Here is a 27,650-nt window from a genome sequence, read left to right as displayed (position 1 = left end):
GAGACGTTAGCGCGCTTTTCTGGCCAATAGAAAGACAGGGAAGGCATTACAACTTCCCCCTGCGACGTTCAAGCCCTATACCACCCCCCTGCAGTGAGTGGCTGGCGAGATCAGGTGACACCCGAGTATATAAATCGGCCCCTCCCGCGGCTCGCCACAGATGCGTTCTGACAGAGATCAGGGACAGTGCTGCTAGTGCCGGAGCTGCTATAGGGAGAGCGTTAAGAGTATTTTAGGCTTAAAGAACCCCAACGGTCCTTCGTAGGGCCACATCTAACCGTGTGCAGTAGTGTGGAGGCTGCTTTTTGCAGTGTTGCACTTTTTTTTTTTTTGTATATCGGCCATGCAGAGCATTCCGCCCTGCAGTAATTATATATAGTCCAGGGCCAGTAGTGGTGGTGAGGCAGGGACAGAAGACATATTTATTGAATATAGGCAGTGGGCCTTTCCAAAAACATTTGGGGAAAAAAATCTATTTGGGCTGCCTGTGACTGTCCTCAGTGTACTGGGTCTGTGCTGGGGGTAGTTGTCCTCCTAATTCATACGCAGCCAGCTAAGTGTTACAGCAGGCTTGCGCAAAATTATTTCCTGGCTCTGTGTTGGCTGTTACATCACCGCTGTATTCCAGTCCACAGAGCAACAGTCTGCAGTTATTTTACATACTCCAGGGCCAGTAGTGGTGAGGCAGGGACAGAAGACATATTTATTGAATATAGGCAGTGGGCCTTTCCAAAAACATTTGGGAAAAAAAATCTACTTGGGCTGCCTGTGACTGTCCTTAGTGTACTGGGTCTGTGCTGGGGATAGTTGACCTCCTAATTCATACGCAGCCAGCTAAGTGTTACAGCAGGCTTGCGCAAAATTATTTCCTGGCTCTGCTGTGCGTTCCGTAAGCGAAGTCAGCCTCCAACCACAGGCCAATAAGCGGCACATTTAATTACAGCGTTCTGTTTCTGCACTACTGGTAATACACCATGCTGAGGGGTAGGGGTATCCCTAGAGGACGTGGACGTGGCCGAGGACACGGAGGCCCAAGTCAGGGTCTGGGCACAGGCCGAGCTCCTGATCCAGGTGTATCGCAGCCGACTGCTGCGGGATTAGGAGAGAGGCACGTTTCTGGCGTCCCCACATTCATCTCACAATTAATGGGTCCACGCGGTAGACCTTTATTAGAAAATGAACAGTGTGAGCAGGTCCTGTCGTGGATGGCAGAAAGTGCATCCAGCAATCTATCGAACACCCAGAGTTCTGCGCCGTCCACTGCTGCAACTCTGAATCCTCTGGCTGCTGCTCCTCCTTCCTCCCAGCCTCCTCACTTCATTACAATGACACATTCTGAGGAGCAGGCAGACTCCCAGGAACTGTTCCCGGGCCCCTGCCCAGAATGGGCAGCAAGGGTTCCGAATCCTCTCCCACTGGAGGAGTTTGTCGTGACCGATGCCCAACCTTTTGAAAGTTCCCGGGGTCCGGGGGATGAGGCTGGGGACTTCCGGCAACTGTCTCAAGACCTTTCAGTGGGTGAGGAGGACGATGACGATGAGACACAGTTGTCTATCAGTGAGGTAGCAGTAAGGGAAGTAAGTCTGAGGGAGGAGCGCACAGAGGATTCGGAGGAAGAGCAGCAGGACGATGAGGTGACTGACCCCACCTGGTTTGCTACGCCTACTGAGGACAGGTCTTCAGAAGGGGAGGCAAGGGCAGCAGCAGGGAAGGTTGCAAGAGGCAGTGCGGTGTCCAGGGGTAGAGGCAGGGCCAGACCGAATAATCCACCAACTGTTTCCCAAAGCGCCCCCTCGCGCCATGCCACCCTGCAGAGGCCGAGGTGCTCAAAGGTCTGGCAGTTTTTCACTGAGAGTGCAGACGACCGACGAACAGTGGTGTGCAACCTGTGTCGCGCCAAGATCAGCCGGGGAGCCACCACCACCAGCCTCACCACCACCAGCATGCGCAGACATATGATGGCCAAGCACCCCACAAGGTGGGATGAAGGCCGTTCACCGCCTCCGGTTTGCACCGCTGCCTCTCCCCCTGTGCCCCAACCTGCCACTGAGATCCAACCCCCCTCTCAGGGCACAGGCACTACCGTCTCCTGGCCTGCACCCACACCCTCACCTCCGCTGTCCTCGGCCCCATCCAGCAATGTCTGTCAGCGCACCGTCCAACCGTCACTAGCGCAAGTGTTGGAGCGCAAGCGCAAGTACGCCGCCACGCACCCGCACGCTCAAGCGTTAAACGTGCACATAGCCAAATTTATCAGCCTGGAGATGCTGCCGTATAGGCTTGTGGAAACGGAGGCTTTCAAAAACATGATGGTGGCGGCGGCCCCGCGCTACTCAGTTCCCAGTCGCCACTACTTTTCCCGATGTGCCGTCCCAGCCCTGCACGACCACGTCTCCCGCACCATTGTACGCGCCCTCACCAACGCGGTTACTGCCAAGGTCCACTTAACAACAGACACGTGGACAAGCACAGGCGGGCAGGGCCACTATATCTCCCTGAGGGCACATTGGGTGAATTTAGTGGAGGCTGGGACAGAGTCAGAGCCTGGGACCGCTCACGTCCTACCCACCCCCAAAATTGCGGGCCCCAGCTCGGTGGTGGTATCTGCGGCGGTGTATGCTTCCTCCACTAAACCACCCTCCTCCTCCCCCGCAACCTCTGTCTCGCAATCAAGATGTGTCAGCAGCAGCACGTCGGCAGCAGTCGGTGTCGCGCGGCGTGGCAGCACAGAGGTGGGCAAGTGCTGAAACTACTCAGCAAGTGCTGAAACTACTCAGCTTAGGAGATAAGAGGCACACGGCCCACGAACTGCTGCAGGGTCTGACAGAGCAGACCGACCGCTGGCTTGCGCTGCTGAGCCTCCAACCGTGCATGGTCGTGTGTGACAACGGCCGTAACCTGGTGGCGGCTCTGCAGCTCGGCAGCCTCATGCACGTGCCATGCCTGGCCCACGTATTTAATTTGGTGGTTCAGCGCTATCTGAAAAGCTACCCGCGCTTGTCAGATCTGCTCGGAAAGGTGCGCCGGCTCTGCGCACATTTCCGCAAGTCCCACACGGACGCTGCCACCCTGCGCACCCTGCAACATCGGTTTCATCTGCCAGTGCACCGACTGCTGTGCGACGTGCCCACATGGTGGAACTCTACGCTCCACATGTTGGCCAGGCTCTATGAGCAGCGTAGAGCTATAGTGGAATACCAACTCCAACATGGGCGGCGCAGTGGGGGTCAGCCTCCTCAATTCTTTACAGAAGAGTGGGCCTGGTTGGCAGACATCTGCCAGGTCCTTGGAAACTTTGAGGAGTCTACCCAGATGGTGAGCGGCGATGCTGCAATCATTAGCGTCACCATTCCTCTGCTATGCCTTTTGAGAAGTTCCCTGCAAAGCATAAAGGCAGACGCTTTGCACTCGGAAACGGAGGTGGGGGAAGACAGTATGTCGCTGGATAGTCAGAGCACCCTTCTGTCTATATCTCAGCGCGTTGAGGAGGAGAAGGTGGAGGGGGAGGAGGATGAGGAGGAGGGGGAAGAGACAGCTTGGCCCACTGCTGAGGGTACCCATGCTGCTTGCCTGTCATCCTTTCAGCGTGTATGGCCTGAGGAGGAGGAGGAGGAGGATCCTGAAAGTGATTTTTCTAGTGAGGACAGCCATGTGTTGCGTACAGGTACCCTGGCACACATGGCTGACTTCATGTTAGGATGCCTTTCTCGTGACCTTCGCGTTACATGCATTCTGGCCACTACGGATTACTGGGTGTACACACTGCTCGACCCACAGTATAAGGAGAACCTTTCCACTCTCATACCCGAAGAGGAAAGGGGTTCGAGTGTGATGCTATACCACAGGACCCTGGCGGACAAACTGATGGTAAAATTCCCATCCGACAGCGCTAGTGGCCGAAGGCGCAGTTCCGAGGGCCAGGTAGCAGGGGAGGCGCAGAGATCAGGCAGCATGTACAGCACAGGCAGAGGAACACTCTCTAAGGCCTTTGACAGCTTTCTGGCTCCCCAGCAAGACTGTGTCACCGCTCCCCAGTCAAGGCTGAGTCGGCGGGAGCACTGTAAAAGGATGGTGAGGAAGTACGTAGCCGATCGCACGACCGTCCTCTGTAACGCCTCTGCCCCCTACAACTACTGGGTGTCGAAGCTGGACACGTGGCCTGAACTCATGCTGTATGCCCTGGAGGTGCTTGCTTGTCCTGCGGCTAGCATCTTGTCGGAGAGGGTGTTTAGTGCGGCTGGGGGAATCATCACAGATAAGCGTACCTGCCTGTCAACCGACAGTGCCGACAGGCTTACACTCATCAAGATGAACAAAGCCTGGATTTCCCCAGAGTTCTCTTCTCCACCAGTGGACAGCAGCGATACCTAAACAATACGTAGGCTGCACCCGCAGATGGAAGCATTGTTCTCTATCACCATCAAAAACGGGGACCTTTTAGCTTCATCAATCTGTGTATAATATTCATCCTCCTGCTCCTCCTCCTGAAACCTGACGTAATCACGCCGAACGGGCAATTTTTCTTAGGCCCACAAGGCTCAGTCATATAATTTTTGTAAACAATTTTTATACGTTTCAATGCTCATTAAAGCGTTGAAACTTTCACCTGAACCAATTTTTATTTTAACTGGGCTGCCTCCAGGCCTAGTTACAAATTAAGCCACATTAACCAAAGCGATTAATGGGTTTCACCTGCCCTCTTGGTTGGGTATGGGCAATTTTTCTGACATACATTAGTACTGTTGGTACACCAATTTTTTGGGGCCCTCGCCTACGGTGTAATCCAATTAATTTTTTGCCCACCTGCATTAAAGCTGACGTTACATCAGCTGTGATGGGCACTGCAATGGGATATATTTATGTACCGCCGGTGGGTTCCAGGGAGCCACCCATGCTGTGGGTCCACAGGGAGTTGTAACTGCATGTGTCTACTTCTAAAGAACCCCAGTCTGACTGGGGCATGCAGTGTGGGCCGAAGCCCACCTGCATTTAATCGGACGTTACCTCAGCTGTGATGGGCACTGCAATGGGATACATTTATGTACAGCCGGTGGGTTCCAGGAAGCAACCCATGCTGTGGGTGCACACGGAATTCCCATTGCGGAGTTGTACCTGCCTGTGACTATTTATAAAAAACCGCGGTCTGACTGGGGCATGCAGACACCTTGACAGAATGAATAGTGTGTGGCACATAGGTTTTCCATTGCTATGCCCACGTGTGCAGCTCCTGATGGCGGTGGCACAGGATTATATTTCTCATTGCTTCTGTACAGCATTGTGGGCTATCGCCCCGCCCCTTTTAAAGAGGGTCGCTGCCTAGCCGTCCAACCCTCTGCAGTGTGTGCCTGCGGTTCCTCCTCATGGCAGACGCACTTATAAATAGACATGAGGGTGGTGTGGCATGAGTGCAGCTGAAGGCTGCGCAGGGACACTTTGGTGTGCGCTGTGGGCACTGCGTCGTGCGGGGGGGGGGGGGTGTTGGGCAGCATGTAACCCAGGAGAAGTGGCAGCGGAGTGTCATGCAGGCAGTGATTGTGCTTTGTTGGAGGTAGTGTGGTGCTTAGCTAAGGTATGCATTGCTAATGAGGGCTTTTCAGAAGTAAAAGTTGTTGGGAGGGGGGGGCCCACTCTTGCCGCTATTGTGGCTTAATAGTGGGACCAGAGAACTTGAGATGCAGCCCAACATGTAGCCCCTCGCCTGCCCTATCCGTTGCTGTGTCGTTCCCATCACTTTCTTGAATTGCCCCGATTTTCACAAATGAAAACCTTAGCGAGCATTGGCGATATACAAAAATGCTCAGGTCGCCCATTGACTTCAATGGGCTTCGTTACTCGAAACGAACCCTCGAGCATCGCGATAATTTCGTCCCGAGTAACGAGCACCCGAGCATTTTGGTGCTCGCTCATCTCTAGTACAGACACATTATTTGCATTTATGATACCCACTAATCTCACACAGCACCGAGCATCTTGTATCCCTGAAAAATAGACCTAAACTGATTTTATGAATTACTTAGCCTCAAACTGAATTTATTTTTGGCAACAGTATAAGCAAAATGAGATATCAAACAAAACTGTTGAGGGAATTAAGTAATGTGATATATAGACCATTGCTTCTTACATTTACAGATGGTATAGTGACAAAGTCTGTTCCACAAGATTGGCGCATAACATATATGGTGCGATATTCAAAAAGGGGTCAAAAAGTGACTCTGGAAACTACAGGCCAGTAAGTCTAACTTCTATTGTGGTAATGCTTGACGGGGTTTCTAAGAGATGCTATCCTGGAGTAATTCAAGGAATAACGCTGTATAACTCCGTATCAGCAGGGGTTTATGAAAGATCGCTCCTGATAAACCAATCTGGTCAGCCTTTACGAGGAGGTAAGTTCTAGACTTGGCCTGGGGAGAGTCATTGGATCTCTTATATCTTCATTTTTAGAAATCATTTGGTATATAAAATGAAAATGCTTGGTCTGGGTGAGAATGTGTGTAAGTGGGTAAGTAACTGGCTCAGTGATAGAAAGCAGAGAGTGGTTATTAATGGTACATACTCTGTTTGGATTACTGTTACTAGTGGAGTACCACAGGGGGCAGTATTGGGCCTTTTTAATATATCTATTACCGACTTTCCGGAGAAATTGTATGGTAAAATGTCTAATTTTGCAGATGATACAAAAGTATGTATAATAATTAACACAAGAGAGGACAGTATACAGTTGCAAATGGATCTGGATAAGTTGGAGTTTTAGGTAGAAAAGTTACAAATTAGATTTTACTGTGATGCATGTAAAGTTATGCACATGGGCAGGGAAATACATGTCACCATTACACACTAAATGGGGGTCGGAAATGCTATCTTTTCTCTCTAGGGAGAGCACCTAGATGGTGAGTGAGGAGACTCAAAAAGCCATTCATGCTCCTCTGGCTAATATGCAAATAAGGGAGATGGAATAATACCTCCACAGTGCAACCTATTGATATGTAGCATTCCTTCAAGCCAAAGTTAGACTCTTTATGCAAGCCTTGTAACAATGACTGGGAATTAAAAGCAAAGCCAGACTGCATGCACAGACATCTGTTTTAGGGTATTTGCCCTTCATCAGTGTACAGTAGGAGTCTGGCCAGGGACAGCGGCAGAAGTCAACGCATGCGGCAGATGTTTCCTTCACCCCCGCTAGGTAAAAGAATTCCCTGCTGCTACATCTGCCACATCTTAGGCAGATGCAGCAAACGGAATTCTTCAATTCTCAACCGCAGCTATCACACCTGACAGCTGCGGTAGAGAATCCTGCTGCCGGCAGCCCCTCAATGGCTTTTCCCCGTCAAGGGCTTCATAAGCCCTTCCCTGAAAAGCCATTTAAAATAGTGCAAGAAATAAAAATCAATACTCACCTCCCTTCAGCTGCCGGGGCTCAGCTGCGACTTCTGGCGCTGTCCCCGGCTCTGTAGTTCTGAGCTATCAGCAGCCGGGAATTTAAAATCCCCACCTGCTGGTAGCTCTAATTGTGGTTAGCTGAATTGCTTCAGCCAATCACAATCAGAGCTACCAGCAGGCTCTACAGAGCCGGGGACAGCGGCAGAAGTCGCTGCTGAGCCCCAGCAGCTGTCAGTGGCTTTGCAGGGAAGGGCTTCATAAGCACTTCCCTGAAAAGCCTTTTAAAATAGTAAAAAAAAAAAAAAAACATACTCACCTGCCGGGGCTCAGCGTAGGCTTCTGCCGCGCTCTCTGGCTCTGTAGCTCTTCATAAGCCCTTCCCTATAAAAAGCCAATTAAAAGTGGTGTAAAAAAAAATTACTTACCCGTCAGTCGCTGCTGTGTCCTCCGAAGAAACCCTGAATCCAAAATTGGATTGCAAAGGGTTAATTCTCTACCGAAGCTGTCACACATGTCAGCTGTGGTAGAGGATTCTGCTGCCGGCAATTGATTTCAGGAAAGGGCTTTGAATATAAGCCCTTCCCTGAAAATCAAGTAAAAGTGGTTTAAAAAACAAAAAAACAGATACTCACCTCCCTTCAGCTGCTGGGGCACAGCAGTGTCTTCTCCTGCTGTCCCCTGCACTGTGGTGCTGATCTATCAGCAGGCGGGGATTTAAAATCCCCCCTGCTGAAAGAGCTGAATGTGATTGGCTGAGGTGCAGGGGACACAGCAGCGGCTGACAGGTAAGTAATTTTTTTATACACTACTTTTAATTGGCTTTTCAGGGAAGGGCTTATGAAGCCCTTCCCTGAAAAGCCATTGATAGCTGCCGGGCCTCAGCGGAGACTTCTGCCGCTGTCCCCAGCTCTGTAGCGCTGCAGAGCTATCAGCAGCCGGGGATTTAAAATCCCCGCCTGCTGGTAGCTCTGATTGTGATTTGCTGAAGCCCTTCAGCCAATCACAATTATAGCTACCAGCAGGCGGGGATTTTAAATTCCCAGCTGCTGGTAGTTGAGAGATAAACAGAGCCAGGGACAGCGGGAGAAGTCGACGCTGAGCCCCGGAAGGTGAGTATGTTTTTTTTTTTACTATTTTAAAAGGCTTTTCAGGGAAGCGCTCATGAAGACCTCTCCTGCAAAGCCACTGGCAACTGCAGGGGCTCAGCGGCGACTTCTGCTGCTGTCCCCGGCTCTGTAGCACTGCTGAGCTATCAGCAGCCGGGGATTTAAAATCCCCGCCTGCTGGTAGCTCTGATTGTGATTGGCCGAAGCTATTCAGCCAACCACAATTAGAGCTACCAGCAGGCAGGGATTTTAAATCCCCGGCTGCTGATAGCTCAGAACTACAGAGCCGGGGACAGCGCCAGAAGTCGCGGCTCAGCCCCGGCAGCTGAAGGGAGGTGAGTATTGATTTTTTTTTGCACTATTTTAAATGGCTTTTCAGGGAAGGGCTTATGAAGCATGCGGCAGATGTGTTCCTCATGCCGGCGGGGGTCACGGCAGCGGCGGAGAGGTAAGTTTAAAAAAAGTTTTTTTTGTTTTGCACTAAAATATTTCTTTTTCAGGGAAGGGCTTATATGTAAAGCCCTTCCCTGAAAAAGAATGCAAGGGGCCGGCAGAGCATTGTTTTCAATGGAGCCTCCGGCAGCAGCCCCGGTTCCATTGACAACAAGCATGCAGCTGTGTTCACGCGTGTTTTTGCTCATACCTAGTTGCGTTTGAAATTGCGTACCTAGTGCGCACCTAAGTATGCACAAAAACACGCTCGTGTGAACCCACCCTTAATCAGGGAATAAAAAAGTTAAAATTAATAGGTCTTAATTGATGTATATCAATGCACTCTATCAATCATCACATCCATTCATATTTGGAAAATCATTCCCTTAATCCCAATTACCAAATAGCAAATATTCAGGATAATTAGGTCTGTTAGTGATAGCTAAGTCTGTCTTTACTGTAAGCGGAGTGTGTGACGTTACCACAGTACTACAGTTGGAGTTTATTCCTAAATGAGTACATTTTACACTGTATATGTGAAGTCTAACTCTATCTGTCTTTTTTATTTTATTTATGCCAGAGGAGTGTGTGAAAAATTCCCACAAGGCTCTAATTGAAATTTGTTACTAAATAAGAGCATACATTGTGGCTCACATTTACACATATGTTAGCTCCCCCTATTATGTACAGTGCTCCCCTGCCCTTATGTTGTAATGACAGGCAGCATTGTAGATTACTGATACTAGACGCTGCTAGATATAGGGCAATTAGATATTCCCACAGCAGCAGCCTAAGTAGAGCCAAACAACACAAAGAACAGACTATATCAGGATGTCATATTGGGAATAGTGACGATTACTAACACTTGTCTCGGGTAGCATGACTAACGTATAATCTCCATTTAGGATAAGAATATTTCACTATTACAAGCCGCCTATCGACACGTTTCCCCAGCAACCTATTCGTTGTGGCTGGTTCATCAGGAAGGGAAAACTATTTGGGGATGATATTTCCCAATCCCTACGCTACCTAAAAAGACAGCCTATCTGGTCGTCAGCTCATTATGTGCAGAGAATTATGCAAATATGAATGGACGTGATGATTGATAGAGTGCATTGATATACATCAATTAAGACTTATGAATTTTAACTTTTTTATTCCCTGATTAAGTCCTGAATAAACAGTTGAATCTCGACATATAAGGGATACTGTGCTGATATATACTTTTTCGGACTTTTGGAAGGTGCCTAGTAGTATATGATATAAGCTTGGCACCTGAGTATAATAAAATATAAGGCTTTTATTAATACAAATCAGTGGACTTATTCACAGACGTGACTTTGACTAAAATAATAAATTTTATTAGTAATTAGAGATGAGCGAGCACCAAAATGCTCGGGTGCTCGTTACTCGAGACAAAATTTTTGCGATGCTCGAGGGTTCGTTTCGAGTAACGAACCCCATTGAAGTCAATGGGCGACTCGAGCATTTTTGTATATCGCCGATTGGGCAATTCAAGAAAGTGATGGGAACAACACAGCAACGGATAGGGCAGGCGAGGGGCTACATGTTGGGCTGCATCTCAAGTTCCCAGGTCCCACTATTAAGCCACAATAGCGGCAAGAGTGGGCACCCCCCCTCCCAACAATTTTTACTTCTGAAAAACCCACATTAGCAAGGCATACCTTAGCTAAGCACCACACTACCTCCAACAAAGCACAATCACTGCCTGCATGACACTCCGCTGCCACTTCTCCTGGGTTACATGCTGCCCAACCCCCCCCCCCCCCCCGCACGACCCAGTGTCCACAGCGCACACCAAAGTGTCCCTGCGCAGCCTTCAGCTGCCCTCATGCCACACGCTGGCCTCATAGCCACACCACCCTCATGTCTATTTATAAGTGCGTCTGCCATGAGAAGGAACCACAGGCACACACTGCAGAGGGTTGGCACGGCCAGGCAGCGATCCTCTTTAAAAGGGGCGGGGCGATAGCCCATAATGCTGTACAGAAGCAATGAGAAATCCAATCCTGTGCCACCTCCATCAGGAGCTGCAAACGTGGGCATAGCAATGGGGAACCCATGTGCCACACACTATTCATTCTGTCAAGGTGTCTGGATGCCCCAGTCAGACCGGGGTTTTTTATAAATAGTCACAGGCAGGTACAACTCCGCAATGGGAATTCCGTGTGCACCCACAGCATGGCTGGCTCCCTGGAACCCACCGGCTGTACATAAATGTATCCCATTGCAGTGCCCAGCACAGCTGAGGTAACGTCCGATTAAATGCAGGTGGTCTTCGGCCCACACTGCATGCCCCAGTCTGACCGGGGTTTTTAATACATAGACACTGGCAGAAATAGACACTGGCACAAATCCCTAATGTGAAGTCCCTGTGGACACACAGCATGGGTGGCTCCTTGTAACCCACCGGCGGTACATAAATATATCCCATTGCATTGCCCATCACAGCTGAGGTAACATCAGGTTTAATGCAAGTGGGCTTCGGCCCACACTGCATGCCCCAGTCAGACTGGGGTTCTTTAGAAGTGGACACATGGAGTTACAACTCCGTGTGGACCGACAGCATGGGTGGGTCCCAGGAAGCCACCGGAGGTACATAAATATATCCCATTGCATTGGCCATCACAGCTGAGGTAATGTCAGGTTTAATGCAGGTGGGCTTCGGCCCACACTGCATGCCCCAGTCAGACTGGGGTTCTTTAGAAGTGGACACATGGAGTTACAACTCCGTGTGGACCGACAGCATGGGTGGCTCCCTGGAACCCACCGGCGGTACATAAATATATCCCATTGCAGTGGCCAGCACAGCTGAGGTAACGTCAGCTTTAATGCAGGTGGGCTAAAAATTACTAGGATTACAATGTAGGTGAGGGCCCCAAAAAATTGGTGTACCAACAGTACAAATGTACTTCAGAAAAATTGCCCATGCCCAACCAAGAGGGCAGGTGAATCCCATTAATCGCTTTGGTTAATGTGGCTTAATTTGTAACTAGGCCTGTAGGCAGCCCAGTTAAAATAAAAATTGGTTCAGGTGCAAGTTTCAACGCTTTATTGAATTGAGAATTGAAACGTATAAACATTGTTTACAAAAGTTATATGACTGAGCCTTGTGGGCCTAAGAAAAATTGCCCGTTCGGCGTGATTACGTGAGGTTTCAGGAGGAGGAGCAGGAGGAGGAGGATGAATATAATACACAGATTGATTAAGCTAAAAGGTCCCCGTTTTTGATGGTGATAGAGAACGATGCTTCCATCCGCGGGTGCAGCCTACGTATTCTTTAGGTATCACTGCTGTCCGCTGGTGGAGAAGAGAACTCTGGGGAAATCCAGGCTTTGTTCATCTTGATGATTGTAAGCCTGTCGGCACTGTCGGTTGACAGGCGGGTACGCTTATCCGTGATGATTCCCCCAGCCGCACTAAACACCCTCTCTGACAAGACGCTAGCCGCAGGACAAGCAAGCACCTCCAGGGCATACAGCGCGAGTTCAGGCCACGTGTCCAGCTTCGACACCCAGTAGTTGTAGAGGGCAGAGGCGTCACAGAGGACGGTCGTGCGATCGGCTACGTACTCCCTCACCATCCTTTTACAGTGCTCCCGCCGACTCAGCCTTGACTGGGGAGCGGTGACACAGTCTTGCTGGGGAGCCAGAAAGCTGTCAAAGGCCTTGGACAGTGTTCCCCTGCCTGTGCTGTACATGCTGCCTGATCTCCGCGCCTCCCCTGATACCTGGCCCTCGGAACTGCGCCTTCTGCCATTAGCGCTGTCGGATGGGAATTTTACCATCAGTTTGTCCGCCAGGGTCCTGTGGTATAGCATCACTCTCAAACCCCTTTCCTCTTCGGGTATGAGAGTGGAAAGGTTCTCCTTATACCGTGGGTCGAGCAGTGTGTACACCCAGTAATCCGTAGTGGCCAGAATGCATGTAACGCGAGGGTCACGAGAAAGGCATCCTAACATGAAGTCAGCCATGTGTGCCAGGGTACCTGTACGCAACACATGGCTGTCCTCACTCGGAAGATCACTTTCAGGATCCTCCTCCTCCTCCTCCTCCTCCTCAGGCCATACACGCTGAAAGGATGACAGGCAAGCAGCATGGGTACCCTCAGCAGTGGGCCAAGTTGTCTTTTCCCCCTCCTCCTCATGTTCTTCCCCTTCTCCTCCTCCTCCTCAACGCGCTGAGATATAGACATGAGGGTGCTCTGACTATCCAGCAACATACTGTCTTCCCCCGCCTCCGTTTCCGAGCGCAAAGCATCTGCCTTTATGCTTTGCAGGGAACTTCTCAAGAGGCATAGCAGAGGAATGGTGATGCTAATGATTGCAGCATTACTGCTCACCATCTGGGTAGACTCCTCAAAGTTTCCAAGGACCTGGCAGATGTCTGCCAACCAGGCCCACTCCTCTGTAAAGAATTGAGGAGGCTGACTCCCACTACGCCGCCCATGTTGGAGTTGGTATTCCACTATAGCTCTACACTGCTCATAGAGCCTGGCCAATATGTGGAGCGTAGACTTCCACCGTGTGGGCGCGTCGCACAGCAGTCGGTGCACTGGCAGATTAAACTGATGTTGCAGGGTGCACAGGGTGGCAGCGTCCGTCTTGGACTTGCGGAAATGTGCGCAGAGCCGCCGCACCTTTCCGAGCAGGTCTGACAAGCCTGGGTAGCTTTTCAGAAAGCGCTGAACCACCAAATTAAAGACGTGGGCCAGGCATGGCACGTGCGTGAGGCTGCCGAGCTGCAGAGCCGCCACCAGGTTACGGCCGTTGTCACACACGACCATGCCCGGTTGGAGGTTCAGCGGCGAAAGCCAGCGGTCGGTCTGCTCTGTCAGACCCTGCAGCAGTTCGTGGGCCATGTGCCTCTTCTCTCCTAAGCTGAGTAGTTTCAGCACGGCCTGCTGACGCTTGCCCACCGCTGTGCTGCCACGCCGCGCGACACCGACTGCTGGCGACATGCTGCTACTGACACATCTTGATTGCGAGACAGAGGCTGCGTAGGAGGAGGAGGGTGGTGGTTTAGTGGAGGAAGCATACACTGCCGCAGATACCAGCACTGAGCTGGGGCCCGCAATTCTGGGGGTGAGTAGGACGTTAGAGGTCCCAGGCTCTGACTCGGTCCCAGCCTCCACTAAATTCATCCAATGTGCCGTCAGGGAGATATAGTGGCCCTGCCCGCCTGTGCTTGTCCACGTGTCCGTTGTTAAGTGGACCATGGCAGTAACCGCGTTGGTGAGGGCGCGTACAATGTTGCGGGAGACGTGGTCGTGCAGGGCTGGAACGGCACATCGGGAAAAGTAGTGGCGACTGGGAACCGAGTAGCGCGGGGCTGCCACCACCATCATGTTTTTGAAAGCCTCCGTTTCCACAAGCCTATACGGCAGCATCTCCAGGCTGATCAATTTGGCTATGTGCACGTTTAACGCTTGAGCGTGCGGGTGCGTGGCTGCGTACTTGCGCTTGCGCTCAAACACTTGCGCTAGCGACGGCTGGACGGTGCGCTGAGAGACATTGCTGGATGGGGCCGAGGACAGCGGAGGTGAGGGTGTGGGTGCAGGCCGGGAGACGGTAGTGCCTGTGTCCTGAGAGGGGGGTTGGATCTCAGTGGCAGGTTGGGGCACAGGGGGAGAGGCAGCGGTGCAAACCGGAGGCGGTGAACGGCCTTCGTCCCACCTTGTGGGGTGCTTGGCCATCATATGTCTGCGCATGCTGGTGGTGGTGAGGCTGGTGGTGGTGGCTCCACGGCTGATCTTGGCGCGACAAACCTTGCACACCACAGTTCGTCGGTCGTCTGCACTCTCACTGAAAAACTGCCACACCTTTGAGCACCTCGGCCTCTGCAGGGTGGCATGGCGCGAGGGGGGCGCTTTGGGAAACAGTTGGTGGATTATTTGGTCTGGCCCTGCCTCTACCCCTGGCCACCGCACTGCCTCTTCCAACCTGCCCTGCTGCTGCACTTGCCTCCCCCTCTAAAGACCTCCGAATCCTCTGTGCGCTCCTCCCTCGGACTTACTGCAATTACTACTACCTGAGTGATAGACAACTGTGTCTCATCGTCATCGTCCTCCTCACCCACTGAAAGGTCTTGAGACAGTTGCCGGAAGTCCCCAGCCTCATCCCCCGGCCCCCGGGAATTTTCAAAAGGTTGGGCATCGGTCACGACAAACTCCTCCGGTGGGAGAGGAACCATTGCTGCCCATTCTGGGCAGGGGCCCGAGAACAGTTCCTGGGAGTCTGCCTGCTCCTCAGAATGTGTCATTGTAATGGAGTGAGGAGGCTGGGAGGAAGGAGGAGCAGCAGCCAGAGGATTCAGAGTTGCAGCAGTGGACGGCGTAGAACTCTGGGTGGTCGATAGATTGCTGGATGCACTTTCTGCCATCCACGACAGGACCTGCTCACACTGCTCATTTTCTAATAAAGGTCTACCGCGTGGACCCATTAATTGTGAGATTAATCTGGGGACGCCAGAAACGTGCCTCTCTCCTAATGCCGCAGCAGTCGGCTGCGATACACCTGGATCAGGAGCTCGGCCTGTGCCCACACCCTGACTTGGGCCTCCGCGTCCTCGCACGCGTCCACGTCCTCTAGGCCTACCCCTACCCCTCAGCATGCTGTATTACCAGTAGTGCAGAAACAGAACGCTGTAATTAAATGTGCCGCTTATTGGCCTGTGGTTGGAGGCTGACTTCGCTTACGGAATGCACAGCAGAGCCAGGAAAGAATTTTGCGCAAGCCTGTAGTGAGACATAGGTGCGTATGACTGAGCTAGTGGAATTCACAGTGCAGAAGCAGTCAAGTGTCCAAAGGCCACTAGTAGGCCTTAAGTATTTTGCTTCTACTTTTTTAAAGGCTGAGCTGAGACAGCAGACAGATACTGTAGGCAGCGTATATATGTATACTGTTTCCCTCTGGACGGGATGACAGCGGTGATGTAACGGGCAACGCAGAGCCAGGAAACAATTTTGCGCAAGCCTGCTGTAACACTTAGCTGCGTATTAATTAGGAATACTACCCCCAGCAGAGATGCAGTACACTCAAGACGGTCACAGGCAGCCCAAAGATAGTATTTTTCCCAAATTTGTTTGAAAAAGCCCACTGCCTATATAGACAGTATATCTCTTTCACCTTTCCCACTGTCCCTGCCTCACCAGTACTGTCCCTATACTATGTAAAATTACTGCAGACTGTTTCCCTCTGGACGGGATGACGGCGGTGATGTAACGGGCAACGCAGAGCCAGGAAACAATTTTGCGCAAGCCTGCTGTAACACTTAGCTGCGTAATAATTAGGACTACTACCCCCAGCAGAGACGAAGTACACTCAAGACGATCACAGGCAGCCCAAAGATGGTATTTTTCCCAAATTTGTTTGAAAAAGCCCACTGCCTATGTAGACAGTATATCTCTTTCACCTTTCCCACTGTCCCTGCCTCACCAGTACTGGCCCTATACTATGTAAAATTACTGCAGACTGTTTCCCTCTGGACGGGATGACAGCGGTGATGTAATGGGCAACGCAGAGCCAGGAAACAATTTTGCGCAAGCCTGCTGTAACACTTAGGTGCGTAATAATTAGGACTACTACCCCCAGCAGAGACGAAGTACACTCAAGACGATCACAGGCAGCCCAAAGATAGTATTTTTCCCAAATTTGTTTGAAAAAGCCCACTGCCTATATAGACAGTATATCTCTTTCACCTTTCCCACTGTCCCTGCCTCACCAGTACTGGCCCTATACTATGTAAAATTACTGCAGACTGTTTCCCTCTGGACGGGATGACGGCGGTGATGTAACGGGCAACGCAGAGCCAGGAAACAATTTTGCGCAAGCCTGCTGTAACACTTAGCTGCGTAATAATTAGGACTACTACCCCCAGCAGAGACGAAGTACACTCAAGACGATCACAGGCAGCCCAAAGATGGTATTTTTCCCAAATTTGTTTGAAAAAGCCCACTGCCTATGTAGACAGTATATCTCTTTCACCTTTCCCACTGTCCCTGCCTCACCAGTACTGGCCCTATACTATGTAAAATTACTGCAGACTGTTTCCCTCTGGACGGGATGACAGCGGTGATGTAATGGGCAACGCAGAGCCAGGAAACAATTTTGCGCAAGCCTGCTGTAACACTTAGGTGCGTAATAATTAGGACTACTACCCCCAGCAGAGACGAAGTACACTCAAGACGATCACAGGCAGCCCAAAGATAGTATTTTTCCCAAATTTGTTTGAAAAAGCCCACTGCCTATGTAGACAGTATATGTCTTTCACCTTTCCCACTGTCCCTGCCTCACCAGTACTGGCCCTATACTATGTAAAATTACTGCAGACTGTTTCCCTCTGGACGGGATGACAGCGGTGATGTAACGGGCAACGCAGAGCCAGGAAACAATTTTGCGCAAGCCTGCTGTAACACTTAGGTGCGTAATAATTAGGACTACTACCCCCAGCAGAGACGCAGTACACTCAAGACGATCACAGGCAGCCCAACGATAGTATTTTTCCCAAGTTTGTTTGAAAAAGCCCACTGCCTATATAGACAGTATATCTCTTTCCCTGCCTCACCAGTACTGGCCCTATACTATGTACAATGACTGCAGAGTGAGGACGCAATGCTCTGCACGCCCGACATACAAAAAAAAAAAATGTGCAACACTGCTCACAGCAGCCTCAACAGTACTGCACATGGTCAGATGTGGCCCTAAGAAGGACCGTTGGGGTTCTTGAAGCCCAATATTACACCTAACACTCTCCCTATAGCAGCAGCAGCATTAGCAGCACTTTCCCTGATCTATGTCAGAATGCATCTGTGCCGAGCCGCGGGAGGGGCAGATTTTAATACTCGGGTGTCACCTGATCTCCCCAGCCACTCACTGCAGGGGGGTGGTATAGGGCTGGAATGTCACAGGAGGAAGTTGTAATGCCTTCCATGTCTTTCTATTGGCCAGAAAAGCGCGCAAATGTCTCAGAGATGAAAGTGAAAGTAACTCGAACATCGCGTGGTGCTCGTCTCGAGTAACGAGCATCTCGAACACCCTAATACTCGAACGAGCATCAAGCTCGGACGAGTACGTTCGCTCATTTCTATTAGTAATCTTTAAAAACCACGATTTTTGAGTACTTCCGTATTCGGGTGAAAAGATTCGGGGGGCGGAGGGAGGCATGGCGGAGCGGGGGGTAGCAGCGGGAAACAGGCGGAAGCCCTCTCTCCCTCTCCCCCCCAATCCCCGCTGCAACCCCCCCACTCACCCACGGCGCCCCCCGAATCTTTTCGCCCGAGTACGGAAGTACTCGAAAATCGAGGCGCTCGGGCGAAAAAGGGGTGTGGCCGAGTAGGTTCGCTCATCTCTAAATGTTAATTAATAAAATTACGAAGCGACACACAGTATATGAAATTACGCCCAATATGGTACAGTAATTCAAGTCCACTGATTTCCGAAAATATTTAGCCCTATTCACAGACGTGACTTTGACTAAAATAATAAATTTTATTAGTAATCTTTAAAAACCACACTCAGGGCACAACATAGAACAGAATTGTTGGTGACGTCTCATCCACTTGTAGGGTGGTAAGATAACGAAGTGGTGACCTCACCAACTCAACTTAGGACAAACAACGACACTCAACAAATACATATAGTCTTCCCCAATCGGAGTTAGATCATTTAATGTGAAAGCGTTAGAGATGAAGATGTGTCATATAACAGAAGTTGGAATATATTCCTGTATGAGCACTAGAGTGAACTATATGAGAATATGCACATTAGATTCAGCTGATTTTGGTAGTCACTTCAAGTTTCAAATGAAGTGCTCGTAGACAGGTAATTCTGATGATTAGAGTTCAGAATGTTACGCTTTCAATGATACCACTGATTTGGAACAGTGGTTTACCTGTTGGCAGTAGACCTGATCTCTGATGGTTCAGATCAGAGAAACTGAGCTTAAGTGATTCACTGATTTGGAACAGTGGTTCACTTATTGACAGTACTACTCGCTTAAATGACTCACTGATTTGGGACAGTGGTTCACTTGGCAGTACTCCTACTCAATGACTCCCTAATTTGGGACAGTGGTTCACTTGACAGTACTCCTACTCGTTTCACCACTGCGTATGCGTGGATCTTCAGGAGGATTAGTACTTTACTTTATGACTTAGGAGTCACTATGGCATAAAATCTTAAGGGAAGATTCAAGTGTAGATGCTAATCCTAAAACAGGATATGTGCTCTTAGCATCACCTCCAAACTAACAAGGTTTAGGCATCAGTTTGGACCTAAATAAACTATATGGTCCTCTTAGCTGATTACTGATGCCTGACACTTGTTTCTCTAGTGCACATAGTCTGTGCATGTACTAAAGAGACCTGATTTCTAGGGCTAGTCTTAAGGAGAAGGAGCCTATCCTCCTAAAACTCCATAAACATGATTTTAGACTGGTCTAAAGAAGCCCAAATCAAAGATCTCAGTCAGATAATCCCAGAGTGATAAGTATGATTAGACTAATTGCCCTGTCAGAAGATGGGTAGCTCTAGTGCACGTTGATTCTGTGCCTAGCCTAGAGAGGTCTGACTAATTGAGCTGGTTTAGTGGAGAAGGAGCCTGTCCTCCCAAGACTCCAAATAGATAATGTTTAGAGAAGAAGTCTCAGATAGGTCAAAGACAGCCCAAAGCAAAAGTCTAAGTCAGATACCCCCAGGGTGACAAGTGCAACAGGTTTGATTTCCCTGTCAGAGGTTCGATAGCTCGGAGTAACAAAATAAATAACAAGTAGATCCCATAGTCTTGATGGTAGGCTAGGAGTGAGGGGCTGCCGGTATGAGAGCTGCTTATATAGTCTATAGTCCCACCTCTCAGTGGGTTGGTCCGTCTAGATTGTCCAATCGTTCTGCTTCATGCTGTAAACATGAGAATCGTGCAGAGGAGATGATTGATTATGGCTTGATTTTAATAAAGTTAGAGTGGTCTGGGTCGGAGCGCAACCATGCACACAATATGGTTGTTGAAAGTGGACCTCCTGATCTGTACGCAGGGATCTCGATTTTATGTAATTACCTGCAATCGGACAGAGGAGGCGTTAGTACTTTACTTTATGACTTAGGAGTCACTATGGCATAAAATCTTAAGGGAAGATTCAAGTGTAGATGCTAATCCTAAAACAGGATATGTGCTCTTAGCATCACCTCTAAACTAACAAGGTTTAGGCATCAGTTTGGACCTAAATAAACTATATCGTCCTCTTAGCTGATTACTGATGCCTGACACTTGTTTCTCTAGTGCACATAGTCTGTGCATGTACTAAAGAGACCTGATTTCTGGGGCTATTCTTAAGGAGAAGGAGCCTATCCTCCTAAAACTCCATAAACATGATTTTAGACTGGTCTAAAGAAGCCCAAATCAAAGATCTCAGTCAGATAATCCCAGAGTGATAAGTATGATGAGACTAATTGCCCTGTCAGAAGATGGGTAGCTCTAGTGCACGTTGATTCTGTGCCTAGCTTAGAGAGGTCTGACTAATTGAGCTGGTTTAGTGGAGAAGGAGCCTGTCCTCCCAAGACTCCAAATAGATAATGTTTAGAGAAGAAGTCTCAGATAGGTCAAAGACAGCCCAAAGCAAAAGTCTAAGTCAGATACCCCCAGGGTGACAAGTGCAACAGGTTTGATTTCCCTGTCAGAGGTTCGATAGCTCGGAGTAACAAAATAAATAACAAGTAGATCCCATAGCCTTGATGGTAGGCTAGGAGTGAGGGGCTGCCGGTATGAGAGCTGCTTATATAGTCTATAGTCCCACCTCTCAGTGGGTTGGTCCGTCTAGATTGTCCAATCGTTCTGCTTCATGCTGTAAACATGAGAATCGTGCAGAGGAGATGATTGATTATGGCTTGATTTTAATAAAGTTAGAGTGGTCTGGGTCGGAGCGCAACCATGCACACAATATGGTTGTTGAAAGTGGACCTCCTGATCTGTACGCAGGGATCTCGATTTTATGTAATTACCTGCAATCGGACAGAGGAGGCATGTCACGGGGGCGTCCTCGTTGTACTGACGTCACGGCGCCGTGCGTATATTGCTGACGTCACGACGTCGTGCGTCTCTAGACCGTCCCATTGTGCATGTGGCACAGGCAATGTACGTCTAGGGCACGTCCCTAGCGTCATGGCGTAGGGAGGGGAGGTTGCTACGGACCCGGAGGTGTGTTAGCCTTGACCAATGATCAGAGGGGCGTGACATATGAAGGAATCCCTATCGGTAGGGACAGAGATACAGATGATATTGATCCAATAATCCAAAGCGCTACTCAATAATGTAAGGACAGCTCTCCCCATGAAGTATGATGAATAGAAAAAGGGGGAAAAAAGCTAAGAGACGCCATCATAATTGGTGGCAGAGATTATTCTAGCAATGTGCCTGAGTTTAACAGCGCTCTCATATGGTTAGCCATAAGTGGACGAAATAGTGGGTTGAGATATATGTGGTAAGAAAGATTGATTCTTATCAGAAAATGATTGTTTATTCTCATGATGCCAGGTCCCGTTATGGTCCAAGGTATTGTATCCTCATATTATTCATCAATAAAGGATAAATAATTAAATGCTCAACCCTCAATCATTGGTAATAATTAGAGATGAGCGAGCATACTCGTCCGAGCTTGATACTCGTTCGAGTATTAGGGTGTTCGAGATGCTCGTTACTCGTGACGAGTACCACGCGGTGTTCGGGTTACTTTCACTTTCTTCCCTGAGAAATTTGCGCGCTTTTCTGGCCAATAGAAAGACAGGGAAGGCATTACAACTTCCCCCTGCGACGTTCAAGCCCTATACCACCCCCCTGCAGTGAGTGGCTGGCGAGATTAGGTGTCACCCGAGTATTAAAATCTGCCCCTCCCGCGGCTCGCCACAGATGCATTCTGACATTAGTTCAGGGAAAGTGGTATCTTGGTGGAGCTGCTAGAGGGAGAGTGTTAGGAGTGATTTTAGGTTTCAAGAACCCCAACGGTCCTTCTTAAGGCCATAGAAATTGCAGATCGCACCTATGTGCGATCTGCGATTTCTGTTCTCTTCTCTATATGCGCTCTATGGGGCCGGTGGCAGCAGCGCCGACCCCATTGAGAACATATAGAAGACAAATCATTCTTCTCTGCCACAGCTGTAACAGCTGTGGCAGAGAAGAGCGATGTTTGCCCATTGAATTCAATGGAGCCAGCAATACAGCAGGTTCCACTGAAAGCAATGGGCTGCCGGCGATCACGGGATGAATTGTCGTGAAGGGCTTAAATATATAAGCCCTTCCCTGCAATTCATCCAGAAATGTGTTATAATAAAAATATATACCGGCGTATAAGGCGACGGGGCGTATAAGACGACCCCCCAACTGTCACCTTATATTCCGGCAATACAGTGGAGCAAAGAATAAAAATCATTACTCACTTCTTCTGACGTTCTGCGGTGCTGCTGCAGGCTGTAGCTCCCTCCTGGTTCCCGGCAGAGCATTGCTTTCTCTACGAAGGGCTTTAAATCCCCGCCTCCAGAAACACAGGTGCCTTCAGCCAATCACAGCCAATGACAATGATGTCATTGAAAGGCTGTGATTGGCTGACGGCACGTGTGTTTCTGGAGGTGGGGATTTCAAGCCCTGCGTCCAGAAAGCAATGCTCTGCCGGGGACCAGGAGGGAGCGACAGCCTGCAGAAGCACCGCAGAACGTCAGAAGAAGTGAGTAATGATTTTTATTCTTTGCTCCACTGTATTGCCGGCGTATAAGGTGACAGTTGGGGGGTCGTCTTATACGCCCCGTCGCCTTATACGCCGGTATATATTTTTATTGTAACACATTTCTGGATGAATTGCAGGGAAGGGCTTATATATTTAAGCCCTTCCCGACAATTCATCCTGCGATCGCCGGCAGCCCATTGCTTTCAGTGGAACCTGCTGTATTGCTGGCTCCATTGAATTCAATGGGCAAACATCGTTCTTCTCTGCCACAGCTGTTACAGCTATGGCAGAGGAGAACGATCTTTACGCTGACAGTGCGGGGGGGGGGCCCACTCTTGCCGCTATTGTGGCTTAATAGTGGGACCTGGGAACTTGAGATGCAGCCCAACATGTAGCCCCTCGCCTGCCCTATCCGTTGCTGTGTCGTTCCCATCACTTTCTTGAATTGCCCAGTTTTTTACAAACGAAAACCTTAGCGAGCATCGGCGATATACAAAAATGCTCAGGTCGCCCATTGACTTCAATGGGGTTCGTTACTCGAACCAAACCCTCGAGCATTGCGAAAAGTTCGTCCCGAGTAACGAGCACCTGAGCATTTTGGTGCTCGCTCATCTCTAGTAATAATCTCAACAAGTAGTATGAGAGCATATGGGTTAAAGGTATATGTGTGACAGATAGAGATGAGCGAGCGCACTCGTCCGAGCTTGATGCTCGTTCGAGTATTAGGGTGTTTGAGATGCTCGTTACTTGAGACGAGCACCACGCGGCACTCGACTCCATTACATTTCCTTCCCTGAGAAATTTGCACCCTTTTCTGGCCAATAGAAACACAGGGAAGGCATTACAACTTCCTCCTGTGACGTTCCAGCCCTATCCCACTCCCCTGCAGTGAGTGGCTGGCGTGATCAAGTGACCCCTGAGTATTTAAATCAGCCCTGCCCGCGGCTCGCCACAGACACACGCTAAGAGAGATCAGGGACAGTGCTGCTGCTGCTATAGGGACAGTGTTAGCGTCTTCAAGAACCACAACGGCCCGTCTTAGGGCCACAGCTCACCTAGTGCATTACTGTTGTGGCTGCTGTGAGCAGTTTTGCACAATTTTTTTTTAATGTATATCGGGTGTGCAGGCTGTAGCGTTCTCAGGCTGCAGTCTGTACTTGAGTATAGGGGCAGTATTGGTCAGGCAGGGACAGTGGTAGTGTAGAATCCTGTCTACAAGAACCCCAACAGTTCTTCTTAGGGCAAGCTGTGACCGTGTGCATTTAACTACGTGGTTGCTGGGAGTTGTAGTACCTTCATTTAAACATTTAGCCTTCATTTAAACATATTTCTGTCCGCACTTCGCGTAGCCTCACTGCAGTGTGCCTCTAAGTGTACGCCAAGAAACCACACATTTTCTACAACGCTCTGTTATACGTGGGCTGTCTCAGACGTTCACAGTCTGCCCGACGCCCATAGATTGAAAGTGCAATACACACTGCCTAGCCTCAACCTGCATTGCAGAGTAAAATAAGGAGATTTAACCCCTTCATGACATGGCCTATTTTGGGCTTACGGACGAACCAATTTTTGGCGGATTTTCTTTTCCGTTTATCAAAAGTCATAACTTTTTTATTTTTCCGGCGACGCGGCCGTATGAGTGTTTGTTTTTTGTGTGGCGAACTGTAGTTTTTATCGGCGCCACTTTTGGGTACATAGACTATATTGTAAAACGTTTTTTTTTTTTTATGATAGCAGGGAGAGAAAACGCATCAATTCTGCCATAGATTTTTTATTTTTTTTTACAGCATTAATCATGCAGCATAAATGATACAATTCATTTTTTCTGCGGACCGGTATGGTTACAACGATACCAAAATTCTTACATTTTGTTTAGGTTTTCCCACTTTTCTGCAATAAAACCCCTTTTTTTTGGAAATCTTTTTTTTTTTTCTAAATCGCTGCATTCAAAGTCCTGTAACTTTTTTATTTTTTGATGTATGGAGCTCTGTGAGGGCTTATTTTTTGTGAAACGTGCTGTCGTTTTTACTGGTACCATTTTGGGGTACATATGGCTTTTTTGATCACTTTTATTGCGTTTTTAGTGAGGCAAAATGCTAAAAATTAGCATTTTGCCTCCGTTTTTTTGCGGGTTTTTTTGCGTTTTTTTCCGTGCACAGTCAAAAATATGTGCAACTTATTGTACACGTTGTTACGGACGCGACAATACCAAATATGTGGGGTTTTATTTATTTTTTACCATTTTTCATGCTAATCTGAGAAAAAGCATAAAAAATGTTTTTTTTACTCTTTTTTTACATTTTCTTAATTGATTTTTTTAATCTTTGTTTATGTACAACATTTGTGTCCCCCTGGGGGACTTTAACCACTGCCCTGATGATCACTGTCATAAGGCATGGCAGAGCTATCGTGGCCCTCGGAACTGCGCCTTCTGCCACTAGCGCTGTCAGATGGGAAGTAGAAAGGTTCTCCTTATACCGTGGGTCAAGCAGTGTGTACACCCAGTAATCCGTAGTGGCCAGAATGCGTGTAACATGAGGGTCACGAGAAAGGCAAGCTAACATAAAGTCAGTCATGTGTGCCAGGGTACCTCTACGCAACATATGGCTGTCCTCATTAGGAAGATCACTTTGAGTATCCTCCTCCTTCTCCTCAGGCCATACACGCTTAATGGATGAGAGGCAAGCAGCATGGGTACCCTCTGCAGTGGGCCCAGCTGTCTCTTCCTCCTCAGGCTCCTCCGCCTCCTCCTCCTCCTCCTCCACGCGCTGAGATATACACAGGAGGGTGCTCTGACTATCCAGCGACATACTGTCTTCCCCCGCCTCCGTTTCCGCCCGCAAAGCATCAGCCTTTATGCTTTGCAGGGAACTTCTCAACAGGCATAGCAGGGGAATGGTGATGCTAATGATTGCAGGATCGCCGCTCACCATCAGGGTGGACTCCTCAAAGTTTCCAAGGACCTGGCAGATATCTGCCATCCAGGCCCACTCCTCTGTAAAGAATTGAGGAGGCTGACTCCCACTTCGCCACCCATGTTGGAGTTGGTATTACACTATAGCTCGACGCTGCTCATATAGCCGGGACAACATGTGAAACGTAGAGTTCCACCGTGTGGGTACGTCGCAAAGCAGTCGGTGCACTGGCAGATTAAACCGATGTTGCAGGGTGCTCAGGGTGGCAGCGTCCGTGTTGGACTTGCGGAAATGTGCACTGACCCGGCGCACCTTGCCGAGGAGGTCTGAGTGTGGGTAGCCTTTCAGAAACCGCTGAACCACCAAATTGATGACGTGGACCAGGCATGGCACGTGCGTGAGGCTGCCGAGCTGCAGAGCCGCCACCAGGTTACGGCCATTGTCACACACGACCATGCCCGCTTGGAGGCTCAGTAGCGAAAGCCAGCGGTTGGTGTGCTCTGTCAGACCGTGCAACAGTTCGTGGGCCATGTGCCTCTTCTCTCCTAAGCTTTGTAGTTTCAGCACAGCCTGCTGACGCTTGCCCACCACTGTGCTGCCGTGCCGCGCGACACCGACTGCTGGTGACGTGCTGCTGCTGACAAGTCTTGATTGCAAGGTAGAGGTTGCGTTGGAGGAGGAGGAAGGTTTAGTGGAGGAAGCATACACCGCCACAGATACCAGCACCGATCTAGGGCCCGCAATTCTGGGGGTGGGTAGGACATGCGCGGTCCCAGGCTCTGACTCGGTCCCAGCCTCCACTAAATTCACCCAATGTGCCGTCAGGGAGATATAGTGGCCCTGCCCGCCTGTGCTTGTCCACGTGTCCGTTGTTAAGTGGACCTTGGCAGTAACCGAGTTGGTGAGGGCGCGTACGAAGTTGCGTGAGACGTGGTTGTGCAGGGCTGGGACGGCACACCGTGAAAAATAGTGGCGACTGGGGACAGAGTAGTGTGGGGCTGCCGCCGCGATCATGTTTTAGAACGCCTCAGTTTCCACCAGCCTGTTGGGGAGCATCTCCAGACTGATCAATTTGGCTATGTGGACATTTAAAGCTTGAGCATGCGGGTGTGTGGCGGCGTAATTGCGCTTTCGCTCCAACGATTCTCTTAGCGACAGCTGGACGCTGCATTGAGAGACATTGCTGGATGGGGCCGAGGACAGCGGAGGTGAGGGTGTGGGTCCAGGCCAGGAGATGGTAGTGCCTGTGTCCTGAGAGGAAGTTTGGATCTCAGTGGCAGGTTGGGGCCCAGGGGGAGAGGCAGTGGCGCAAGCTGAAGGCGGTGAACGGCCTTCGTCCCACCTTGTGGGGTGCTTGGCCATCATTTGCCTGCGCATGCTGGTGGTGGTGAGGCTGGTGGTGGTGGCCCCCCGGCTGATCTTGGCGCGACAAAGGTTGCACACCACTGTTCGTCGGTTGTCCGGCGTCTCCGTGAAAAACTGCCACACCTTAGAGCACCTTGGCCTCTGCACGGTGGCTTGGCGCAAGGGGGTGCTTTGGGAAACAGCTGGTGAATTATTCGCTTGTGCCCTGCCTCTACCCCTGGCCACCCCACTGCCTCTTCCAACCTGTCCAGCGGCTGCAATTGCCTCCCCCTCTGAAGACCGGTCCTCAGTTGGCTTATCGCACCAGGTGGGGTCAGTCACCTCATCGTCCAGCTGCTCTTCCTCTGAATCCTCTGTGCGCTCCTCCCTCGGACTTACTGCCCTTCTAACTCACTGATAGACAACTGTGTCTCATCGTCATCGTCCTCCTCACCCATTGAAAGCTCTTGAGACAGTTGCCGGAAGTCCCCAGCCTCATCCCCCGGACCCCGGGAACTTTCCAAAGGTTGGGCATCGGTCACGACAAACTCCTCCGGTGGGAGAGGAACCATTGCTGCCCAATCTGGGCAGCGGCCCGAGAACAGTTCCTGGGAGTCTGCCTGCTCCTCAGAATGTGTCATTGTAATGGAGTGAGGAGGCTGGGAGGAAGGAGGAGCAGCAGCCAGAGGATTCAGAGTTGCAGCAGTGGACGGCGTAGAAGACTGGGTGGTCGATAGATTGCTGGATGC

The sequence above is a fragment of the Eleutherodactylus coqui genome, chromosome 6, assembly GCF_035609145.1.
Source record: "Eleutherodactylus coqui strain aEleCoq1 chromosome 6, aEleCoq1.hap1, whole genome shotgun sequence".
NCBI classification, from domain to species: domain Eukaryota; kingdom Metazoa; phylum Chordata; class Amphibia; order Anura; family Eleutherodactylidae; genus Eleutherodactylus; species Eleutherodactylus coqui.
The sequence above is the reverse complement of the archived record's forward strand: the minus strand, read 5'-3'. Positions refer to the sequence as shown.